At 34.9% G+C, this 24,436-nt stretch overlaps 1 long non-coding RNA gene across 1 annotated transcript in view; it reads left to right on the forward strand.

The window, feature by feature from the left end:
- The window catches only part of LOC123587965, a 181,248-nt gene extending 159,584 nt beyond the window's left edge, over positions 1 to 21,664 (forward strand). Inside the window, exon 3 of the long non-coding RNA XR_006707633.1 lies at positions 21,205 to 21,664. This is a non-coding gene — a long non-coding RNA (uncharacterized LOC123587965). The remainder of the gene's footprint in view (positions 1 to 21,204) is intronic.
- Positions 21,665 to 24,436: the final 2,772 nt, after the last annotated feature.

The following is a 24,436-nucleotide window of genomic DNA, read 5'->3' on the forward strand; positions in this document are numbered from 1 at the left end:
TTTTTTTTTCAGTAGAAGTACAATTTGTTAAACATTTAATATAGCCACTTCTAATTAATTACATGTCGATTCCTATCATGAATATTGAAATATTTAATTCTTACAAAAATGGTAAGGAAACTAGAAATAGACTTTGTGAAATTATGTAACTTAAAGTCCTGTGACTGGCCAAAACCCATGATTTAATTGACTAGGAACTATCCTACTGACCATATAAATACCTGGCTGGTTTCAGTAACTTACCATTTTGGCACTAGTTTAAAAAGTTGAGGGGCGCCTGGGTGGCGCAGTCGGTTAAGCGTCCGACTTCGGCCAGGTCACGATCTCGCGGTCCGTGAGTTCGAGCCCCGCGTCGGGCTCTGGGCTGATGGCTCAGAGTCTGGAGCCTGTTTCCGATTCTGTGTCTCCCTCTCTCTCTGCCCCTCCCCCGTTCATGCTCTGTCTCTCTCTGTCCCAAAAATAAATAAACGTTGGAAAAAAAAAATTTTAAAAAAATAAAAAAATAAAAAAATAAAAAGTTGAGGGGCATTATTTGGAAATACCATCTTGCAATTTAAGTTGCATTTTGTTGCTCTGGATTGCAAAGGATATTTAAAGGTTGTATGTTTCTTTGTCATTAGTTGTTTTGTTTTGTCTTGTTTATTGGTTTGTTACTTCTATACCCACCACCTCCCATTAATCACATTTTCCCATGTCCTATAAGTTTTTTATTTATATTCTTCCTTGTGTCCACTTAGATTTAGTGTTATGCAGGTATATAAACATACTGACTTATGAATACTTGGAGAAAAAATATAATTCAGCAAGATAAATATTTGAATTAGATGATAAATGGAATAAATTAAAAAATGAAGGTATTATAAATAAATAAAAAAAAATGAAGTGAATGTAGTAGAAAAAAAAGGGTGCAAGACAGGATAATATAACAGTGTGGGTAAGACCACAAATTTAGAGTTAGACTAAATTATATTTGAATTCCTGCTTGCAAATTTACCTGACTTTGGGCAGATTATTACAATCCTCTAAGCTTCAGTAGTCTCAAATATACATTAATATATTAGTACTTGCCTCGCAAAGATAGTGTAAAAAACAAATTATATAATGCCAAAAAGCATTTACACAGGTATCTATAAGTATAGAAAATGTTTAATAGATACCAAATGTATTCATGATGATAGTACCTTATAAATTTCATAGCGGTTTTGGGTTTAAGTTTTATTGTGACAAACACTGTAAAATAATTATTTTTTCTTATCAAGTTAAATACAACTGAAGCTTTGATGTAACACAACTCTACTCAAGAAAACAACATCTCTTAATTCATTCTCACAAATAAAGCCAGTGACAAGTGTTAGAGGACTTATTATAATAACTCCACTTGCTGACGGCTTATGGCTACAAGGCAAACTGCAATTTTATAAAAGAAAATGAGTGGGTTTGGAGGGAAAATTCTCAAGCCTAAATATTTTTCAAATATTCCGATTAACAGTTTGAATAAATCTGGAGAGTCACCATAGCTTATGTGAAAGAATACATAAACTAATTTTGTCTCTTTTGAGAGTTTTGGTGGAGATCAACTGTCCAAATACTTTTGAGATTATAATTTTCTGGTAATCACCAAAGCTACGCTATGATGTCTTACAATGTCAAAGCATAGGCTTTAGTGTTAATCAGAAAGAATAAGGTAGGCTTGATGTTCTCCTAATATTTAAAAAAATACCAGTTTGCATAAATATATTTTTTTAATGTTTGTTTATTTTTGAGAGAGAGAGCAGGGGAGGGGCAGAGAGAGAGGGAGACAGGACACAGAGAATCCCAAGCAGGTTCCATGCTTCAGCACAGAGCCCACCTCGGGGCTCCATCTCACGAACCATGAGATCATGCCCCGGACCTGAAATCAATAGTCAGTCGCTCAACCAATGGAACCACCCAGGCACCCCCCCCCCACCAGTTTGTGTTCATTTAAAAATAAAATGTAAGACCTATTTGTCCATACCTTTCTCTCTTCCATCACTAAATGCTCAGTAATCAACCATCCTCTTTCCCATTCTTCTCCTTGTTTTTTATTTTCCTTCCCTTGGAGAGAAAAAAACAAACAAAACCAAAACTGTGTAAACAGATGCTTACAGAGTTATTGAATGTTTTCAGAGGAACAAGTAAAACCTGTTAGAGACATCGTGGCCTCATAAATTCTGTGAACAGCCAAGACTCATTCAAAGAGAGATTAATGGGTTTTGACCTAATCAGTTCTTCCAGGGTCCTTTGTGGTTGTTCTGAAATGGTGTAAGTGGTTCACAAGTACTTGATATCAAATTGAAACCATTCTCGGTGCCAAAGGAAAAAATCTTATGGGCACTTGGAGAACTATTAAACTGCTTAGGCTGTTCTAAAGACGAATGAAAGAAAATTAGCATTTCAGAAATCTGTTGGGAGTTACGCATTACCATACACAAATTTGGGTAGTAGTAGTCAACTGTCAAAATATACTAAATTTTTCATGAGAACTGTGATGTGTTGGGAAGCTTTTGGTTTCTGTCAAGAGGAGGAATAGATCCAAAAGGATAGGCAGGAATCACACACTATTGAAAGTATAGGTCAAGAGTATGAATTCTTGACTCTATTGCCTGGATTTGAATTACAATATTCCATGCATTAGCTTTGAGATCTCAGTTACCTAAAATATCTCTCATCTGATCTTTCTTATCTGTAAAATGAAGTAATATAATGTAGATAAGACACATTTAACTGTGTCTGGAACAAATAAATTCTATGTACATGTTTATTAAAAGAATATGCACTGGGCATCACAGTATGCATTTTCTTGTATTATCTTGTTTAAATTATGCTAAAATCCTTGCTTAAAGAGGTATCATTTTCTCTCATTCAAGGTAGAAGAATTTGAACTTCAAAGTTTAGAAAATTACCTAAAATCAGAGTAGACTAAAATTTAAATGAGGTTATTTTTCACACCTATCAGAATGGCTAAAATCAACAAAACAAGAAACAACAGCATTGGTGAGGATGCAAAGGAAGGGGAACTCTCTTACACTATTGCTGGGAATGCAAACTGGTGTAGCCACTCTGGAAAGCAGTATGGAATTTTCTCAAGAAGTTAAAAATAGAATCACCCTATGATCCAGCACTACTAGGTATTTACTCAAAGGATACAGAAGTACTGATTTGAAGGGATACATGTATGTCAATGTTTATAGCAGCATTATTTACAATAGCCAAGATGTGGAAGCAGCCCAAATGTCCATCAATTGAAGAATAGAATCTTGCCATTTGCAATGACATAGGTGGAACTAGATAGAGATTATAATGCTAAGCAAAATAAGTCAGTCAGAGAAAGACAAATACCGTATGATTTCACTCATATGTGGAATTTAAGAAACAAAACAAGCAAAGGGAAAAAGGGAGAAGGAGAGAAAGACAAACCAAGAAACAGACTCTTAATTAGAGAAAACAAACATGGTTATTGCAGGAGAGAGAGGTGGGGGGATGGGTTAAATAGGTGATGGGGCTTAAGAGTGTACTTGTCATGATAAACACTGGGTGATGTATGGAATTATTGAATCACTACATTGTAGACCTGAAGCTAGTATAACACTGTATGTTAACTAACTGTAATTGAAATAAAAACAAAAAAAATAAACTCAGGTTATTAATAAATGATACTTATTAAATAATTAATAAACTAGTCCCAATATTTTTTAAATTTTTTTAACATTTATTTATTGTGGAGAGACAGTGCGAGGAGGAGAGGGGCAGTGAGAGAGGGAGACACAGAATGCGAAGCAGGCTCCAGGCTCTGAGCTGTCAGCACAGAGCCTGACACGGGGCTGGAACCCACAAACTGTGAGATCATGACCTGAACTGAAGTCAGACACTCAACTGACTGAGCCACCCAGGTGCCCTAAGCTAGACCCAATATATTTGGTGGTGGTTGTTGTTCAATCTGAGGATATATGCCCTGGAGTCTGATTTTTTTGTTTGTTTTTTGGTTTTTGGTTTTTTTTTTACTTAAGGATGAGCATCCATATTTCTCCAGCAGTACACACACATAAACTGCTAAACTGAATGGCCAGGGTACCCCCAAATAAATGAGGCCTGAGGGAGTCACAAGGGGACAGAGAGTAAGTGTGCTTGTGCAAGTAAAAGTGAACAGCATGGCCTTCTTATTCTTGCAGACGCTTCGGGTCTCTTGGCTAGTACTTTGCCTCATGTGGTTGTAACATTAGAAACATATATTCTCGTTACAGATTCTGGCCCATGATGTTGACTTTGTCAGCATTTCTCACAAAGATGTTTAGTAGTCCCTATGTTGAAATCACGTCAATGACAATTTCACAGTGGCTTTTGTAGCACTTAAAATGCTAGGAGTTCACGTCTTCGTAAAAGGAGTTTCTGAAAAAAATCACCGTGAACAGAACATAAGAGAAATAATTGTCTTTCAGTGCCTCAGGCATGCTCTCACCAATCCAATTTTAAAGTAGAAACAAAACACAGAGCAGAGGGGTAATAACAGCCATGTTTTAGAAGATGAGGCAGAAATGTTAGATGATTTGGGGAATGTCTATAGATTGAGTTTTTTTCAGCTGCCCCAAGGGAGGAAAAACACGAAGAGGAAAAAATTAGATGAATATGAGCAAATATCATTTCAATAGGCTGAAGCCTCACACCAAAATAAAATGTGCAGCAGTAAAAACATGAAAAGTAAATAAAATGAATGGCTGTCTAAATGGAGACATAAAAGAAACATCACTATACACATAGCATAACTTCTGATTTCATATAGTATAAGGAATATTCTTACACCAAACGAATTTCCAGACTGCTGAAGCTAGAAGAAATATTAGCATGAACTCAGCCTAATCTGTTTTATATAGGGTATGAATAGAGAACTTAAAAATATATTCCTGCTATAGATAGAGCTTAATGTTATTTAAGGCAGTGGAGTGGAGCACAGGACCTGGTTCCTGGTGGTAGAACGGTAGTCTCATATTTACTTAACAAATTCACCACCTTTATGTATATAAACCAACACTTTCCCCTATCATGTGCTCTCCTCAATGAGGCAATCTGCAAAACTTCAATCACAAAAGTGTCCTAAAGCAGGAAGCCTGTAGGGACATGAATTACTAAGTTTACCTGCTAAAATGACTTCCTGAATCTGCATTGGTATGGGAGCCCTTTATTCTTGTTCAGTGTCATGCTGGATAAATATGGGGGAGGGGGCTGGGGAGTGAGGGAAGGACCATGGAAACCTTTCTAAGAATAAGTATCAGAATCTGGCATGCCGAGCCAAGCCAGGGTGAATTTGGCTTCCTTGTTTACTGAATACCCACAGCAATAAGTTCCAGGCTCAGTATCAGATGTGGGATGTAGAGGTGGGGTATAGTGATCAGGTCCAGAGATTGAATGATCAGATTTTTAAACTGTAAGAAACTATCTCAGTCAGATCCTTGGCATTACACATGAGGAAATGGTTCCAAAGAAACATAGAAAACAATCTGGCCAATATTACCCGGTCCATAGTTAGACCAGACTGTAAGTTTACAAATGCATTGATATGCTCTCTTTAAAGAAAGCCCTAGATCCTCATCAGTTTATGAAAATCTTTGTGGGTGAAGAGGTACATTTTATATAGCAAGAAAATCTAAAATAAAAGAAGACTCAGGTAGAGTTCTGGCTTTGAAAACACAATGTGTGCTTCCTCTAGTGCCTTTTACACATTTCTACTCTACTGCTTACCACATTGCACTGAAAATCATTCCCTTGTCAGTGATTAACAGTTTCTAATCATCCAGGTTTTTCACTTGAAATTAACTGTGTGATCTTGAGTAAGAAAATTACCTTTTTGTTCTTGCCTCAACTTCTCTTCTTCAGTAAAGAGAGAGTAATAAATATTTGCCTGTAAAACTGGGTTGTTGTGATGACCCAACACTGTAATGTATGTGAGACACTTTACAAAAGGAAATTAATCATTCAAGGAAAATTATAATGGTGGCAGTAGTGGGATAGTAGCAGTATTAGTAATCATATTAGTAATCTCTATCCAATTAATATGACCAGAATGGGTAAATTCAAAGAAAGGAGGTGAAGGAGTCTGTCCTTTATATAAATAACATTTGCCAAAATGGTAGTTGTTATACGGTGGATCTAACAACGCGGATGGAACTGGAGGGTATTATGTTAAGAGAAATAAGTCATTCAGAGAAAGACAGATATGATGTGATTTCACACAGATGTGTAATTTGAGAAACTAAACAAATGGTCATAAGGGAAGGGGAGGAAAAATAAGATAAAAACAGAGGAGACAAACCGTAAGAAACTCTTAAATACAGAGAAGAAACAGAGGGTTTATGAGGGTGGGGAAAATGGGCGTTGGGTATCAAGGAGGGCGCTTGTTGGGATGAGCACTGGGTATTATATGTAAGTGATGAATAAGTACTGGGTATTATATGTAAGTGATGAATATGTAAGTGATGAATAAATAACATAAATTGGACCAAGCAAAAGTAGATAAATAACAGAAACAGAATGTACCAAAATGTAACATTTTTAGGTACATCTGAACTATACTTGCAAACTTGAACAATACTGCAATAATGAAGATCAAAAGTACTCCTAAAAAAAACAAATAATGGTACAGGTGGGAAAAGGTTACTAGTACATCCTACTGTCATAATGTTACTCTTTTTTCAATCCGAACCCATTTTTTCATGAGTTGAGCTTTATCAGTGTGCTTAGTTATAATTTTTAAATGAAGCACTATTAAAAAGATCAGGAAACAAGTGAAATATAACATCAATTGTTATACTAGAGTTTGTGAATATGCTGCCCATTGTGAAAATTCAAGATTATATACTTTTTTAGTTTAGGTATAATGCTGGACATTGAGGTTTCTTTTTTTTTATTATTTATTATTTATTTTATTTTATATTTTATTTTATTTTATTTATTTTATTTTATTTATGTTATGTTATGTTATGTTATGTTATGTTATGTTATGTTATTTTAGAAAGAAAGAGTGTGTGCAAGCCTGGGAGAGGGGAAAAGGGAAAGGGAGAGAGAATCTTAATCAGGCTTCGTGTTGAGGATGGAGCCTGTCACGGGGCTCAATCTCAGGACCCTGAGATCATGGCCTGAGCAGAAATCCAGAGTCGATGCTTAATTGGCTGGTCCTCCTAGGCACCCCCAAGACATTGAGGTTTCTATTCAGATGCCTTTTATTAAGAAAATTCAGTGTTCAGCCAAAGCAAAGACAGAAGAAAATTTTAAGAGTTAATGTGTTTAGATTTTTAAAGTCATTTGTCAGTAAATAACATTTTCCCATTTTCCCCATTTCTGCTTGCAAATTGTTTTCTCAAAATTCACCATATTGTTGTCCTGAAATTCTTTGGCAGACTTGAAGGTAAATACTAAGAAACAATAGAGGACAGAATATTAAATAAAATATGTATTAATAGTGAATATTTATATAGTAGATTTTATTTCTGAAATGCTTTTGAACCATTTATTTGTTGACATATCAGTTAATATTCCCCATGATCAGCTTTATCTCTCTGCATATCACTTGATGAATTATTTTTATAGAAGTTTATATTGAAGTGTGAGTTTTATCCTATATGATGTATTTAATTCTCTTTTGTATGTTTTCTATTTAGTAAAATGGTAACTGAAAGTATATTGGTATACTTGCTATTAGTTAGATAATAGGTCTTTTGCTCTCTGAAACTACAAGACAATAAATAACATACTGGTGAATGATTTTTTTAAAGTCAATCAGTACAAAACTAGATATTTATAGACATACTTGATGTAATACGTGTTTTCTTCCTATGTAAGATGCTCCTTCATACTTGCCTAAAGGTGTCTGGGTATACAGTGTTGTACATTAGACAAAAATAAACTACTTTTCTGCCTAGCTACACCAGAATTCAGATGTGTTTCCAGTAACTGGCACCTCTCTGTCTTTATTATTAACATGCATGGAGGTTTGACTGTGTTTTATTTCATTTTGGAGGAGGCAAGGAAGCAGGAATACTGGTAATTTAGTGGCTGGCCAGACAGCAAGGGTGTGAATTTTTTAGAATGTGTTGTCTTTACGTGGGTTTGAACTCTTCTGTTTAGAAGCACAAGGGTCAGAAGCTTAGAGGATGATCTATTTTTACAAGATGTTTTTGAATGTAGGAAGCATATTGGTCAAGAGAGACTCTGTCAGGCACTAGATCCAAGGAGAAAAGTTTTGTAGCCAGATGAAAACGGATGTTGCAGAGCTGGTGGGAGGGGCAAATCTGCCAATCTCTATGTATATTACAACAATGTTCAAGTGCAGGGGCACCTGCATGGCTTGGTCAGTTAAGCAGCTGATTCTTGATTTTGGCTCAGGTCATGATCTCACAGCTTATGAGTTCGAGCCCCACATTGGTCTCTGCACTGACATCGCAGAGTCTGCTTGGGATTCTCTCTACCTCTCTCTATGTCCTTACCCAACTCATGCTCTCTCTCAAAATGAATAAATACACTTATACAAAATAAAGTTGGTGAGCATTTTTAAAAGAAATATTCAAGTGCAGAACACTTTTGTATTGAATTCTAGAAATCTCAGTGTCCTCAACTCCATTAACTATCAAAAGGGGATAAAGATTCTAGTAGAACTTCATTTATAGATTGCTCTAAGCATTAAAATAGAGCATTCTAGTTAGAAAACAAGAGCTTCTGGCACATTGCATCCACTCAGGAAATGCCAGGTATTATTTTCTCATATAATTACTTTTTATTCATGTTAGACTCGTAAAATGCTGAGACTTCACTAAAACTATTTTTAGTGTTCTCTGTTTAGACAAAGAAGTTGATGAAAAATCAGTCACAAATTTCATAGTCCAGTGTGGTGATAATGATTTATTGATGAAGATTTTAGAATAATTAGTGGAGAAGAGATAGTTATATACTTGCTTATTACCTGATAATCAGTGCGTGTGAAGATTCTTTGTAATGTCCAGAAAGATTTCTCCTCATGTTCTTTATTTTCAAATGTGCTGTCCCCACTAATTTCATGTGTCCCTGTCTCAACATGAAGAAAAGGTAGCAATGTTGTACTCACAATGCCATGAGTCTGTGGAACACGTTTATATTAAAGCAGTGCAGATCTTCTTGCCTCCGTAGTTTCCTAATACTATTTATTTAATTTGTGCTACATGATTTTTTATGATTCTGTGTCATCCACCAAACCACCCATGAATCCTAGCTTCTAATGACTCTATCACAGGACATCGCTGTGCTTCATTGATAAACAAAAATGCAAGTCTCACTTTGAGTATGTAGAAAATGTGAACAATAATTTGTTTCCTGGTAATGTTGCAGAATTTTGATTAGGGCTATTGCTGTTTAGAGATAGATAGATTTTTTTTTCTCCATTTCCAGCTCTACTCACTGCCTCTATTTAGCCTTCCTCAATAGCCTGGTGACAATTTTGTCCTACTTCTTATGAATTCCAGTAACATTCTTGCACCACATTTAAGATAGCTGATATATACTTCCTTGATATACTTTCCTTCATTAGGAATTTTGGTAGTTTTTAGTACATCTATTACCGATGTATTTTCCTCTAACATATTTCTGCATGCATTAGTCATTCAATAAGTGTTCACTGATAGACAAAACATAGTTTATTTTCTCCCACTGTTAAGCAATGTTATACAACAATCAAATTATGGCACACTCTGTTTTTCCTCTCTATTTATTAACTGCTGAGGTGGGTCACAGTCACATTTTATCTGCATCATCAACAAACACCTCTTATAAGTAGTCTAGCAGATGCCTCAATACTTTTCCCTGGGATGCTCAATATGTCTGCTATTTTTCCCTGAACAATTCAATAATTAGAACTTTATCCGATAATTTTAAGGTTTTAATTCATGTTAAATTATAGTTAATTTCACCTTGAACTCTTATTAGCTCTTAAGACATTGGCAATAAGTTTGGGATCATTTCTGAGAGCAGTTTGGTAGAAACAGTGAGAAAAAATATTGGGAAATCAGGATCCAGAAAATACAGAAAAACTTTGCATATAAACTGGACACTGAAAGACTATAGGCGCCTGGGTGGCTTGTCAGTTAAGCATCCGACTCTTGATTTTGGCTCAGGTCATGATCTCTCGCACGGTTCATGAGATCAAGTCCTGTGTGGGCCTCTACTACACCAACAGTGTGGAGTCTGCTTGGGATTCTCTCTCTCTTTCTCCCTCCCCCTGCCCTCTCTCTCTCAAAATAAATAAATAAACATTTTTTTTTTAAGTGCTAAGGCTAAACTTTGGCCATTCTTTCAAAGATTACTCTGTCAATATAAGTATTTAAAGAGTTAGGGATGCCTTGGTGGCTCAGTTGGTTAAGCATCAGACTTCAGCTCAGGTCATGATCTCATTGTTCGTGAGTTCAAACCCCGCATCAGGCTCTGAGCCTGAATCTGCCTCAGATTCTTTGTCTCCCTCTCTTTCTTCCCCTCCCCAGCTCATGTTCTGTCCCTCTCTCAAAAATAAATAAGCATTACAAAAGTAAGTATTTAAAGAGTTTTCTTTGTCTTCTCTATATCACACATAAATTTTAATCCTAAATATTTAATATGAACCTGAACAGGAAGAAAAAAACTTTAAAGAAACCTGGAAATTTTATTTTCAAAAGTTTATAAGAAGGTTGCCTTTTTAATGTTAAAGGGGAAATAATTTCCACACTTTAAATACAGAAGTGTAAACTATAATCCATTGTTTAAATATGTTGCAAGTGACTTCTCTTTTAATATAAATTGTGTTTTTCTTACTTACAAATCAGATTGTTTGCCATATGTATTAACTTACTGATTGAGCTTTCTAGATTACTTGATACAGTTGACTATTTCCCTCTAATAACGAAATTTTTATTTAGTCCTTCTAAAATATAACAAAAATCTTATTTTGATACATATAGCACAGAGACAAATATGCTTTTCTTCCTCTTTGTCATTTTAGCAGTTGCCTATGAAAACATGTTTCCCGGGGCACCTGGGTGGCGCAGTCGGTTAAGCGTCCGACTTCAGCCAGGTCACGATCTCGCGGTCCGTGAGTTCGAGCCCCGCGTCGGGCTCTGGGCTGATGGCTCAGAGCCTGGAGCCTGCTTGGGATTCTGTGTCTCCCTCTCTCTCTGCCCCTCCACCGTTCATGCTCTGTCTCTCTCTGTCCCAAAAATAAATAAACGTTGAAAACATGTTTCCCAATAAATCTGCAACATGTTATGTCTCATTATGACACAGAAAGAATGTTACCATATGAGTCATATAACTAGCCTTGGGATAAAATGTATGAAATCTACTCTAGTCCACCATTATTCATGTACATCTGTTGTCCTAGTCCATCTAGTTTTTGAACAAAAAAGAAAAAAACCGTATACCCCCAAAGTTTAAACTGTGTTATGGTCCATAGAGATAGAAAGCTGAGTAGTGGTTGTCAGAGGCTGTTGGGTTGGAACAAATGGCAAGAAACTGTTTTTAATGGATATGCAGTTTTATTTCAGGATAATAAAAAATATTTCATAACTAGATAAAGGTGATGATTGCAAACCATTGTGAATGTACTAAGTTCTACTGAATCATATACTTTAAAATAGTTAATTTTATGTTATGTGAATTTTACTTCAATCAAAAGAACAAAAGAACTATATGATGAGACTCTTATTTCAAAACTTTAAAAAGTTTTCTAACAAAATAATCACATATGTGTTGATTTGAGATGATCCATTATAAGGGATCAATATCTTGTTCAACCCTGGTGAGAAGCATGTATTTCCTTATTTCCTTTTCCAGTTACTGGTATTACCATGATCAGTCATCAGTTCGCTCCTCTCTCATAATCTGCATCTCTTTTTTTGTTTGTTTTTGTTTATCCTACTACTTTAGTTATAATGTCTTACTTCTCCTAATTCTTCTTTTATCTATCTTGGTAGGTAAAATTTTACCACATGAGAAACAAGTGGTTCACCTTTGACCTTTCCTGTTCTGTGATATGCAGAATAATGGTCCTCAAAAATATCCATGTCTAATCTCCAGAACCTGTGAATATGTTAGTGTATGTGGCAAAAGGGACCATGAAAACATGATTCAATGAAGGACCTTGACAAGAATAGATTATCCTAGACCATCTGGGTGAATCCAGTCTAACCCAGTTCTTAAAATACAAAAACCTTTCTCTGCTGTGGTAAGAGAGGGAGACTATTAAGCAGGGTCAGAAAAATGCAGCATCACTAGTTTTGAAAGTGAAAAAATGTGTCAAGAGCCAAGGAATAAAGACTATCTCTATAAGCTGGAAAAGGAAAAGAAACAGATTCTCCCAACCATTCAGAAAAGAACACAAACCTGCTAACGCCTTGATTTCAGTTCAGTGAGACCTGTGTCACAGACTCTAATCTACAGAACTATAGAATAATAAATTAGTGTTGTTTTAAACAAATAAGTTTCTTATATTTTATTATGGCAGCAATAGGAAACTAATACAGTTTCCTTTCTTCTATGACTTTATAACTACCTCCTTATCTTTCAAATCTATTTACTTTTCCCTGTTTAAACCTTTACTACCTTTTTTTATGATTCATTACATCTTTGGAGCATAGCAATAAATTCATAAATACTTCCGTTTTATTTCTAAAGTCACTTCGCTCTAATTCATTTTCCACACTGTAGTCAGAATTGCCATACGAAGAGACGAATCTGAGTATAAATTACTAATAAATCCTTTCAATCATTACTGTTACCCTCAGGATAAAGTCCAATCTCCTCATATGTTTCACCAGGCCCTTTGTGATCTACTTCCTGATCGTTCTCCATTTATTCAATGATTTATGGTCCAAATATACCTTAATTACCTGAAAAAAACACCTTATTTCTCTTGCCTTTGGGTATTTTAAGAATTTTCACTCATTTACACTATCATCTCTAACTAGTTAACATGCATTTATTCTTTACCTATCAAGATAAATAACACCTTTTTAAAGAAGTCTTTTCTGAACCCATAAAATTAGGTTTTCTATCACTGCTTGCTCTTAATCTCATTGTCCCCATGATAATCTCAGTTGCAGCATTTATAAGTCTACAGAATGGTGTGATTTAGTTTTGACTTGTATCTTTCACCAAATTATAACTTTTTCTATTTTTAGATCAGTTATTAGGTATTCAAAAATGATATGTAAGTCAATGAATAAATAGAAGTATTTACTTTTTGCCACTATGTATCATTGTGCGCCCAGTGTTTTAATGCTTACTTAATGTAGTGTCTACCTCATAACTAACTTTAAATTGGCATAACACCATTTTAATCAAAATCTTACTCCTATTTAAAAAACAAAAGTGATACTTACTGAATAATGTGGAGAATGTCTTCAGAGTACCGCCTGGTATAAGTCTAAATTATTCACTATGTCCACCTCATTGGATCCAAAATAATGAAGCTAGTGGCTCTTATCTAAATTGTAGGCATACTGCCTGTGAGGAATTAACCAGCTTTTAGAAGTTTGCCTTGCAAATCCAAACCTATTAAATGACACAGAATGTCTCAGCATGTCATACAGTAATGCAATTATCACTGACATTAATTATTACATTCTAAATTGCCCTTTTAATCATGTCTTAAAAGAGGAAATTATGATTACTTTCTGCTCTTTATCATTTATCTCTTCTCTCTGTATTTGAAGAAGCAGTGTCTGGATCCAAAAGAATAGTTCTAATAAAGCCATCAATGACTATTTTAGTTAATAATACTTTTAAAGTTTTCCAGAAAAGCCATATAAATATTGAAAATGTCAGGTAAATTAGCCACTTCTTGATACTAGTGCCAGTTGATTATGTTATCAATTCAAAAGGGCTTTTAGAACATTATCTTAACATAGAAAACTTTAAAATATGTTTTACAGAACCAACTAGGTTACACATCATTTGTACAATTATTTACTGTGGAAAAATAAATAAAAATATAAACTCTGAGTTTTAGTATTATTTTTTTAACGTTTGTTTATTTTTGAGAGACAGAGAGACAGAGCACAAGTGGGGGAGGGCAGAGAGAGAGGGAGACACAGTATCCAAAACAGGCTCCAGGCTCAGAGCTGTCAGCACAGAGCTGGACACAGGGACTCATGAACCAAACCGCCAGACCATGACCTGAGCTGAAGTCAGACACTTAACCGATTGAGTCACCCAAACGCCCCTAACCTCTGAGTTTTAGATTCTGAAGAGAACCACTTAGGTATGCAATGACTTATATATAGTATAATATTCAGTTGCAGGAGACTAAAAGTCCCCATAAATTGTTCTAACTTTGATTGTTCATGTACTAGTTATTTTCAGTACATTTTACTTTATATGGGATATTTCATTAATCTATAAAGTGAGGTTAATATTTATTCTACCCCCCTATGTCATAGGATTAAGAGAGTAAATCAAACAAGATAGAATATTGTAAAAGCCTAAAATTATAACAATTTGACATTATTACTAAAATTAAAAATGTTTATCTATGACCAAGGTGAATGCTTATAAAAGTAAATGAGCAGTAGAACCATTTGAGAACAAGAAATATTCCAATTTAAACATTTTCTCATACAGAGAAAATTGCGTCTTATTGATGAAAGCTATCTTATATGAAAATTCATTATATTGTTATCAATTGCTGCCAAATTTTATAACATTTTAAAGTACTTAAACCAGGGGCGCCTGGGTGGCGCAGTCGGTTAAGCGTCCGACTTCAGCCAGGTCACGATCTCGCGGTCCGTGAGTTCGAGCCCCGCGTCGGGCTCTGGGCTGATGGCTCAGAGCCTGGAGCCTGTTTCCGATTCTGTGTCTCCCTCTCTCTCTGCCCCTCCCCAGTTCATGCTCTGTCTCTCTCTGTCCCAAAAATAAATAAACGTTGAAAAAATAAATAAATAAATAAATAAAGTACTTAAACCAGATTGCATTGATTGTGTGTTGGGTGGTAATTGTGATAGAGATTATGTATGTCATTGTTTTCCATGTTGTTTGCATTAAATATATAGCAACAAATTGTGGTAACGACAAATAGAGACAAAGATCCTGTGCTCCAAGGGGAAAAAGAAATCAAATCTTTCTTAAATACAAAATATCTGGTGACATAAAATTTTGATTATTGCTTTGTAAAGTTTACTAAGGAATATATGACTAACAAATGCAATTCAGTATCCCATGTATATAGTGGGCATCACACGCTTTCATATTATGTACAAAGTTCATTAATAATCGCTAAGGATCAGAGAATTAAGTAATCAGTTCACACACATTAAAAAAGATTCAAATTTATGGGAAAGGATTTTAACTGAGAGGTGATAAAAGCTGTTGCACTGCTCAAAAGGTAGTGAACAGAGCTATGTCTGATGAGAAAGTTCATTTGTCTAAGGAGCAAAACATGTTTGAATCCTGTTTCTCAAATATTTAGTTGTATGACTGGGCTGTTGAGTCTTAGGTTTTTATGAAATGGAAAATTAACACCTATTCCACTGAGTTGCAAAACTTGACTGAAACTTGAAACTTATAATTTAATATATCAACTATTAAAAACTCTGGGGTGCCTGGGTGGTTTAGTCGGTTAAGCGTCTGACTTCGGCTCAGGTCATGATCTTGTGGTCCGTGAGTTCGAGCCCCGCGTTGGGCTCTGTGCTGACCGCTCAGAGCCTGGAGCCTGTTTCAGATTCTGTGTCCCTCTCTCTCTGACCCTCCCCCATTCATGCTCTGTCTCTCTCTGTCTCAAAAATAAATAAACGTTAAAAAAATTTTTTTTAAAACTTCTATGTCTGATTCTTCAGGAAAGAAATAATAAAGGGAAAATATTCACTCAATATAATGAGATTTTAACAATTACATTTTATAAATATGTAATAATTCATAATGATGAAAAATGTAAATGACTAAATGGAGGATTTTTTAAATTTTATTTATTTATTTATTTATTTATTTTTCCAACGTTTATTTATTTTTGGGACAGAGAGAGACAGAGCATGAACGGGGAAGGGGCAGAGAGAGAGGGAGACACAGAATCGGAAACAGGCTCCAGGCTCCGAGCCATCAGCCCAGAGCCTGACGCGGGGCTCGAACTCACGGACCGCGAGATCGTGACCTGGCTGAAGTCGGACGCTTAACCGACTGCGCCACCCAAGCGCCCCATATTTATATTTATTTTGAGAGAGTGTGTGCGTGTGTGCGTGGGCAGGGAGAGGGACAGAGAGAGAGAAGAGAGATAATCCCAAGCAGGCTCTGTGCTGACAGTGCAGAGACCGATATTGGGACATGATCTCATAAACCACAAGATCGTGACCTGAGCTGAAATCAAGACTCAGATGCTTAATTAATTGAGCCACCCGGGATTTTTAAAATGAAATAAAATAAGGAACTCTTTAAAAATAATGTTATAAAATATCAAAGATAAATAAAAACTATAGGATATTGAGAAAAAATATGATAATTAAAGGAATTAATGAAGTAAGTCATACAAATATTTCTGTCCCTTCCAGACAGAGGAAAGGTTACAAAAGTGGATCATATTTGATGTGTCCAGAGAACAGCAAGAAGGCAAATGTGTCTTGGTTAGAGAGAAGGAAAGTAAATACAGTAAGAAATGAAATCAGAGTTAGCCTCTGGTCAGATTAAGTTAGATTTTCAAGGTCATGGTAGAGATTGGGGCTTATATTTAGAAAGAGATGAGATGCTGTTGGGGGGTCCTAAGGCATCAATGACAGAATCTTTCTAAAGTACCTCCTTGCCTGCTGTATAGAGTGAAAAGAGTCATTCAGAAGCTGTTACAATAATTCATTTGCGGAAGGTGGAAGCAGGGTGACATGTCAGAGATGTTGCAAAAGCTGCTAGATATAATGAAAGTTTTGACCAAAGTAGTGGAAAATTAGATTGTAATGGTCAGGTTTTCGATACATATTGTGTTTAGAAAGAATAGAAATTACCTGAGGATATAAAAATATATATGATATATAATATATTAATAAATACATAGTATATACAATATATAATTTATTATATACAACACATTACATATATTATGTATTTATAATAAATATATAATTATATTTATTATATATTTATTATATTATATATTATATGATTGCAATATAATTATATATTATATAACTAATATATAATATATAATATATAATATATATATGTAGGTATACCTCAATTTATTGTACTTTATTGTGATTTACACATACTGTATTTGTTTGCAAATTGAAGATTTGTGGCAATCCTGAATTGAGCAAGTTTATTGGCAACATTTTTTCAGTAGCATTTGTTCACTTCATATCTCTGTGTCACATTTTGGTAATTCTCACAATATGTCAAGCTTTGACATTATTATTGTATTTGCTATTGTGATTTGTGATCAGTGATTGTATCTCACTAAAAGCTCAGGTGATAGCCTTTTTGGCAATATAGTATTTCTTAATTAAGGTATGTACATTGTTTAGACGTAATACTATTGCACAATTAATAGACTACAGTATAGTGTAAACATTGCTTTTATACGCACTGAAAATCAAAAAAAAAATATTTGACTCACTTTGTTGTGATACTTGCTTTATTGCAGTGGTCTGAAAACAAGCATGCAATATCTCTGAGGTATGTGTATATGTATACCTCGGAAGTCACTCTCAGTCCCTTTTTTGCTTGCACAACTGAGAGGCTGTGGGGGCCTATTTTAAGACGAGGATGGTAGGGACAATAAGTTTAGGCTATGAGGATGCTGATCCTAAATGTGGATGTTAATCATGAGATAACTATTAGACAGCTCCAGTGAAAAGATCTATTAGGCCATGTGGGATACATGTCTTGCATGCAGAAGATATGCCTGGCCTTGGCTAGAGAATTGAGTTTCAGACAGTCAGCATGTAGATATTAGTTAAAGCCCTGAGGTCACTGGGATGAGTACAGATGGTATAGAGTGGTGTTTCTGAGGCTGAACTCTGTATTGCTGAAAAATTGAGAGGTCAAAGACAAGGAGAGGAGAAGCCAGCAGTGGAAGCTGAGAAGGCATTTGTGGTGAGGCAGAAAGTGAACTGAGAGTGGTGTCCTGTCAGCCAATTCTGCCACTGTACAGATAATAAGTCATAACTGTGCATACAGATATTAATAAAGTAGCCAAATAAAATTAATCTAAATGAACCATTGCTTTAGATACATCTTCCTAAATTATTTGTAAATATAAAACCTGGGGCGCTGGGGTAGCTCAGTCGGTTACGCGTTGGACTCTTGATTTCAGCTCAAGTCATGATCTCATGGTTCCTGGGTTGGTGCCCCACGTCAGGCTTTGTGCTGACAGCACAGAACCTGCTTGGGATTCTCTCTCTCTTTCACTATCTGTTCCTCCCCCATTTCCACTCACAAGGTCTCTCTCTCTCTCAAAATAAATAAACTTTAAAAAAACACCTAAAATCCTATTTAGGCCTATTCTGTTCATTTATATTCTGATTGGAAATTAAAGAAATTGGAATTTGAACTCATTTTGAAAAGGAAATTCTGAAAGCAAATTGAATGATCAAAGTGAAAAAAAAAGGGAGAGAAAGTGAGAAGAGAGAGATTTCTAGCCTTAAAAATAAGCAAACAAAATTCATACCAGACCAGGAACGTGAATGCCACCAGGTCTCCCTCTTAGTTTTACAATTTTGGTCTTCTCTCCAGATATATTTCATTTACTCTCACTGAATGCTCATTTCTCATAAGGGAGGACACTTGACTACTCACAAATCTCTAGTCCCTCACTTTTTGGTATCTAACACTCACAAAGCCTGAATAGTTTGAAAATTATCAGGGAAAATCTCTGCCTGGCTTGAGCCTACTCTTGAACTAGTCAACTCTGGCCAGAGAGTGGACTCAGGTAAAAATGTAGGCATTCCCAATGAACACAAATGGATGAGGTGGAGAAAATACAAGTTCCCAAAAGTAAATGAAAGAGGGAATGTGATTATAGGAACAGTGCAGAAATGATAGCAAATAACAAGGCAGGGAGGTTCCACTAAATCATGAGTCCCATTTCATATATGTATCACCCTCATGATCAAACAAAATTTCATTTTTGGATTTGGATTCATTAATTAATTATTGCCAAGTGTCAATGAGTGTCAAAATATTAGGGATGAAGTCAGTATAAATTATCAATGGGCTATATGAAATTATGATTATTTGGATTGAATTCAGACTTCTCAGAGTCACAGTTGGTTGGATTTCTTCAGTTTAACTTTATTTTTAATTCAGATTGCTAAAGAAAATAACAGGAGAGTTATTCAATTTGCACAATTATTGGAATTAATCTTTTAAGGTTCTCTATTAAGATGTACAAGGTATGTATATTTCCTCAGCAACATGGCATTTCTAAAGGATTCCAGAAAGGGCATCATGTTTAGATTACTGAATTTTTGATTGGATTTTTATGAGGTTAGTTGATAACAAAAGGGTTTAAGTTTTAGAGTAAGGTTCTATTAAAATACAGTACATATTCCCACCAAATACACTCATATCATGGATATTTAATTTTAAGAACAAATCATCTCACATACTACTCATTTATGTAATGAGGTACAAATTTGATTTTGAGATTAAAAAATGCATATATAACTTGCAAATTGTGATAATGCAAATAATGAAAATTCTATATTCCTAAGGTTTTATGAAATACCTATTTTAGTATTCAAAACAATAACAGCTCATTTACTTTTCAGAACAATCTCTTTGTGATGTTTCTATGTCATCTTACTGTTTTTCTTCCATTTCAAGTGTATTTTAAGTTGTAGAGATAAAATATAAATACTATTTTCCATTCATATAATGTATTTTTATTCTATTATCCCAGTTTCCTCTGGAGCTTTCTAATTTAACAACTCAGTCTCACATGGGCACAAGCTTCAGTGTTTAAAATCTGATCTACAATGACCTCATTTTTTCAAGAGTTACTTAACTCAAATTAATGTTTTACTCATACACTTAAATATCATATACATTCTCATTAAGATACCCTTGTCTACTCTACACTCTTAACAAGATAGTATTAAAAAAATAAATTCAGTGTTTTTCACAGATCTCAAATTTGAACTGTTTAGAGGTCCTGCCATTGATATCACTTTATTATCAGAAACACATACCGAATTGGTTTATTTCCAGAGACTTTTCCAGTATATATGTTTCTGATCAAAGTGTGTGGCTTTTTTTTCAATGTTTTCAACTTTATTTTTTCATTTGGATTTATCTGATTTCATGTAAAAAAATTGGAAAGTGGGGGCACCTGGGTGGCTCAGTCAGTTAAGTGTCCAACTCTTGGTATCGGCTCAGGTCATGATCTAATGGTTGGTGTCTCTCGTACTCTGTGCTGACAGCGTGAAGCCTGCTTGGGATTCTATCTCCCTCTGTCTTTTCCCCTCCCCTGTTTTCTGTCTCTCTCTCTCTGTCTCTCAAAACTAAATAAACATTAAAAAAATAGAAAAGCAAATATGTATTTAAAATGCTTCTCATTTCCTTTTAAGCTGATATACTAGAAGCATTCAATAAAAAAATTCTAAATATGAAAAACAAGACTTTTTATTTTCCAACTTTGAAAACCTTCAGGAGAAAAAAAACAACAGAAAATAGATGATTTGTGTTTCTCAATAATGATTTATTGCTTTTCACAAAATATAACAGGAATGAGATGTGTTATTATATTTATATAATTTAGTATTAGTATTCATCTATGGGTACACATTTTAAGATTAATTAAATACATATAAATAGTTAATAAACCAAACTGTCTTGCTTGTAAATAACTTACATAGGGGTACCACTTTAGTATTTCACTAAGTGTGTGTGTGTGTGTGTGTGTGTGTATATAATTATATTTTGTCATTAATGTAATAAAGAGAATTTTTAACAGATACCAGGAGAAAAAATGGTAAATACTGTATCTAGTGCTAAAATATTGTCTATATAAAGCTATATTATTTATATAAATAAATATAAAATTTTATAAAAATATATAAAATATAAATATAAAATTATTGTCTATATAAAGCTATAGGCTACTCTGGTGAAAAAAATAACCTTTCTGACTCTGACAATGTTTAGGGCATAAGCTACCTAAAATCGACTATTTCCTCTTTTCTTTCGTTTTATTTGATGCTGTAACTGCAAATGACCTTCCAGTGCTCTGTCCCAGGTAATCAACATGCCAAGACTTCTTTCTCTTCTCACTTAATTATAGAAATGACATTTCCTCTCTGCAAATGTTCTGACTTGGATTTCTACTTCAACAGAAAGATTCCTTTCAAGTATGGACCATTCACTCTCATTTGCACTGTTGCAAATCTGGAAAACATGAAAGCAGCAGAGCATATTTAAAAGTACCCAAAAAGCAATGAACCAGAGGTTTTGTTCCACTTTTTACTAATTATCTTTGTGACATTAGATAAGCCACTTAATCTGCTTGAGTCTCATATTTCTATGTAGTAAATTAGTAGGTAATAGCAAAATAATCTGTCACCTCTCTCATACTTTAATATTTTGTGATTTCTAGCCAGAAAAATACACTGATTTACTAAGTACAGAACTTTTTCTTGCCATTCCTAATAAACTGGGAAAAATAGTCTAATAAAATCTTCAGAGTCCCCTGAACAAAATTGTTCTTTTGATTGATGTTCCTTTTACTAGTCATTATGTGTGGTGAAATGAAAAAAAAAAAAAGTATATATTGGTCTAATGTAGTCTCTCTTTGTTAACTTCTCCTTTGTTCACAATCACAAATCAGTGGTGGCATGAAAATATACACAGTGGACATGACTACATAAGAGCCCATGCTAAGTGGCTTATTTTTCTGGATTTGCTAATTTACACAGCATAATTTCTCCAGAGACTGAAGGGATCTTTGCTTCAATTTGTGCTGTAGTGACCTGGCTACAGAATCACTGATTAATTAATATTGGAGCATGCCATGTTCTTACCAAAGGAGCGTAAAGCCTGTCACACAGTTTCTGACTATGAGAAATAAAGCCAGTGTGACATAAGGAATACATATCAGTTGAATTGACTTAATGGTCCTAGACACTGGGAACTGGACATCTATGTTTAAAAAAAAATAGTACTTACTATGTGTCCCTTCATTTGTTTTCTGCCAGAAAGATATTTTTTCTCTGTACATGCATAATCCTGACTGGAAGCCTGTTCACAGGATTCAGTCTAAATACTAGATGTATCCAAGTGAAATGACAACAGGACACTCAATCACCATATGCTGGAAGCACTTGATTAATCCACTTATTTTCCTACTTTAACACACACTTCTGAAAGTGACATGGACCACAGAGCATACAAGAGCATGAGATCTATTCCTAGGGAAAAAAAAAAAAGGAGAGCTGAATTAATAACAGATTTTTCATAAGTAACACCAAAAAGAAATTTTAAAAAATTACTACATAGTTCTCAGTTTTTCAGAAAAATGATATGTCATAAGACAAATGCATTTTAGACCCATAGTTCTTCACTGGGGACATCACTTACAAATCACATCCCAGACTATTCAATTAACAATTCTAAATTCTTGCACTTGGAGATTCTTATCCAGTGCATTTTTGTGGAGCCAAGCAATCTATCCTTTAATATATATCACTAAATGATGTCTTTGCAAATGATATGTGAACAAAAGCTTAAGGAACAAGGTCTTAGACAGATTCACCACATATGAACTGTCACACTCATGCTTTTCATAGACTATTCAAAATTACATTTCTTGCAAATATTCTATGTATAAAGTTGCCAAGTAAGGTGAGAAATTAAGTTGCACAATTTCTTTCCGTTTAAGAAATATTTCTTAGGCTAGCAGTTTTATCTTGATGGTGTCTTCCAAACTCATAAGAATTGAAATATATTACCTAGACATTTTAATTTTAAGCAAAATAATGAACTACTTTTCCTATGGTGGAATTATACAGAGAGTTTAATTTATAAATAGGTCAATTATAAGGGCATATTCCCCATCTTTGGTATCGAAGAAACCAGTCTCCTATTCTCTAATTATGTAAAATGCCCTCTTACTTTTATTGTTTTGAGGACTCACTTTTCCTGTGTCCCTCTTTTCCATTAAAGCACTGTTATGGACCAAATATGTTCCCCCCAAATGCATATATTGAAGCCCAAACCCCAGTGTTGCTATATTTGCAGATGGAGCCTGTAAGGAAGCAAGTAAAGTCAAATACGGTCAGTAGAGTGGGACCCTGACTCAGTAGGATTAATGTCCTTATAAAAAAAGATACCAGTGCATTCTCTTTCTCTCTGCATGTGCGCAGAGAAAATACTATGTGAGCACATAGAGAGATGGCAGGCACCTATAAGCAAAGAGAAGAGGCCATTGCCACCTTGATCTTGGACTTCCCAGTTTCCAGAACTGTGAGAAATAAATCCCTGTTGTTAAGATGTTATGGCAGCCCTTGAGACTAATACATGTTTTGGTACTACGAAGTGGGATATTATTGTACCAAATGCTTAAACATGTGGTAAGCACTTTGGAACGGGATAATAGGTGGAGGCTGGAGGAGTTTTAAGGTGCATGTTAGAGAAAGTCAGTTGCCATGAAGGGATAGTTGTGGAAACATGGATGCTAAAAAGTGATTCTGCTAAGGGCTCCAAAAGAAAAAAAAGAGACTGAAGAGAAAATTTAATGTTTGGAAAATCAGCCTGTCCATATTTTCAAAAAATGAGAAAGCATGTTCTCTAGAGAACACTGAAGATGTGGCTGGACGATCACTAGATAGATTATGGGATTATATAAATAGATAGACTGCCAGTTTGAATTGAAAGTGATGGAAGTTGTACAAATTGAAGGAAGACTGTCAGATCTCTTGGCTTTATACAATGAGGCCATAGAGTTATCTGGTGGCAGACAGGTGCTTTTCTTTTTCTTTTTTTTTTTTTTTTTTTATTTTACTAAGATTTTATTTTAATTAATTTAATTTTTCAAGTTTTCACTTAAATTCCAATCAGTTAACGTACTGTGTAATATTAGTTTCAGGTGTAGGATTTAGTGACTCATCACTTATTTACATCACCTAGTGCTCATCACAAGTGCCCTCCTTTAAGCTCTATTATATAAGAAAAGGGAAGAGTGACTCCTAGGGTGATTTAGAGATCATCAGGGATACTGACTCAGTTTCAACCAGTCAGACAGCCTCTGTCCAGAGTTTTGGAGGCAGGACCTCCACTCCAGTGCAGTATTGCAGCCCGGCTGAGTCCAGAAGGCAGAGCATTGAACCAAGGAGCGTTATTCTCAAGCCTTCAGATCTGTTCGAATTTGCCTTGCTAGGTCTTGAGCTTCTTTGGGACTTGTCACCGCGTTCTTCCTTTCTGATTTCTTCCTTTTGAAATAGAAATGAGTATCTTAGGTCTG

The sequence above is a fragment of the Leopardus geoffroyi genome, chromosome D3 (genome assembly GCF_018350155.1).
Source record: "Leopardus geoffroyi isolate Oge1 chromosome D3, O.geoffroyi_Oge1_pat1.0, whole genome shotgun sequence".
NCBI classification, from domain to species: domain Eukaryota; kingdom Metazoa; phylum Chordata; class Mammalia; order Carnivora; family Felidae; genus Leopardus; species Leopardus geoffroyi.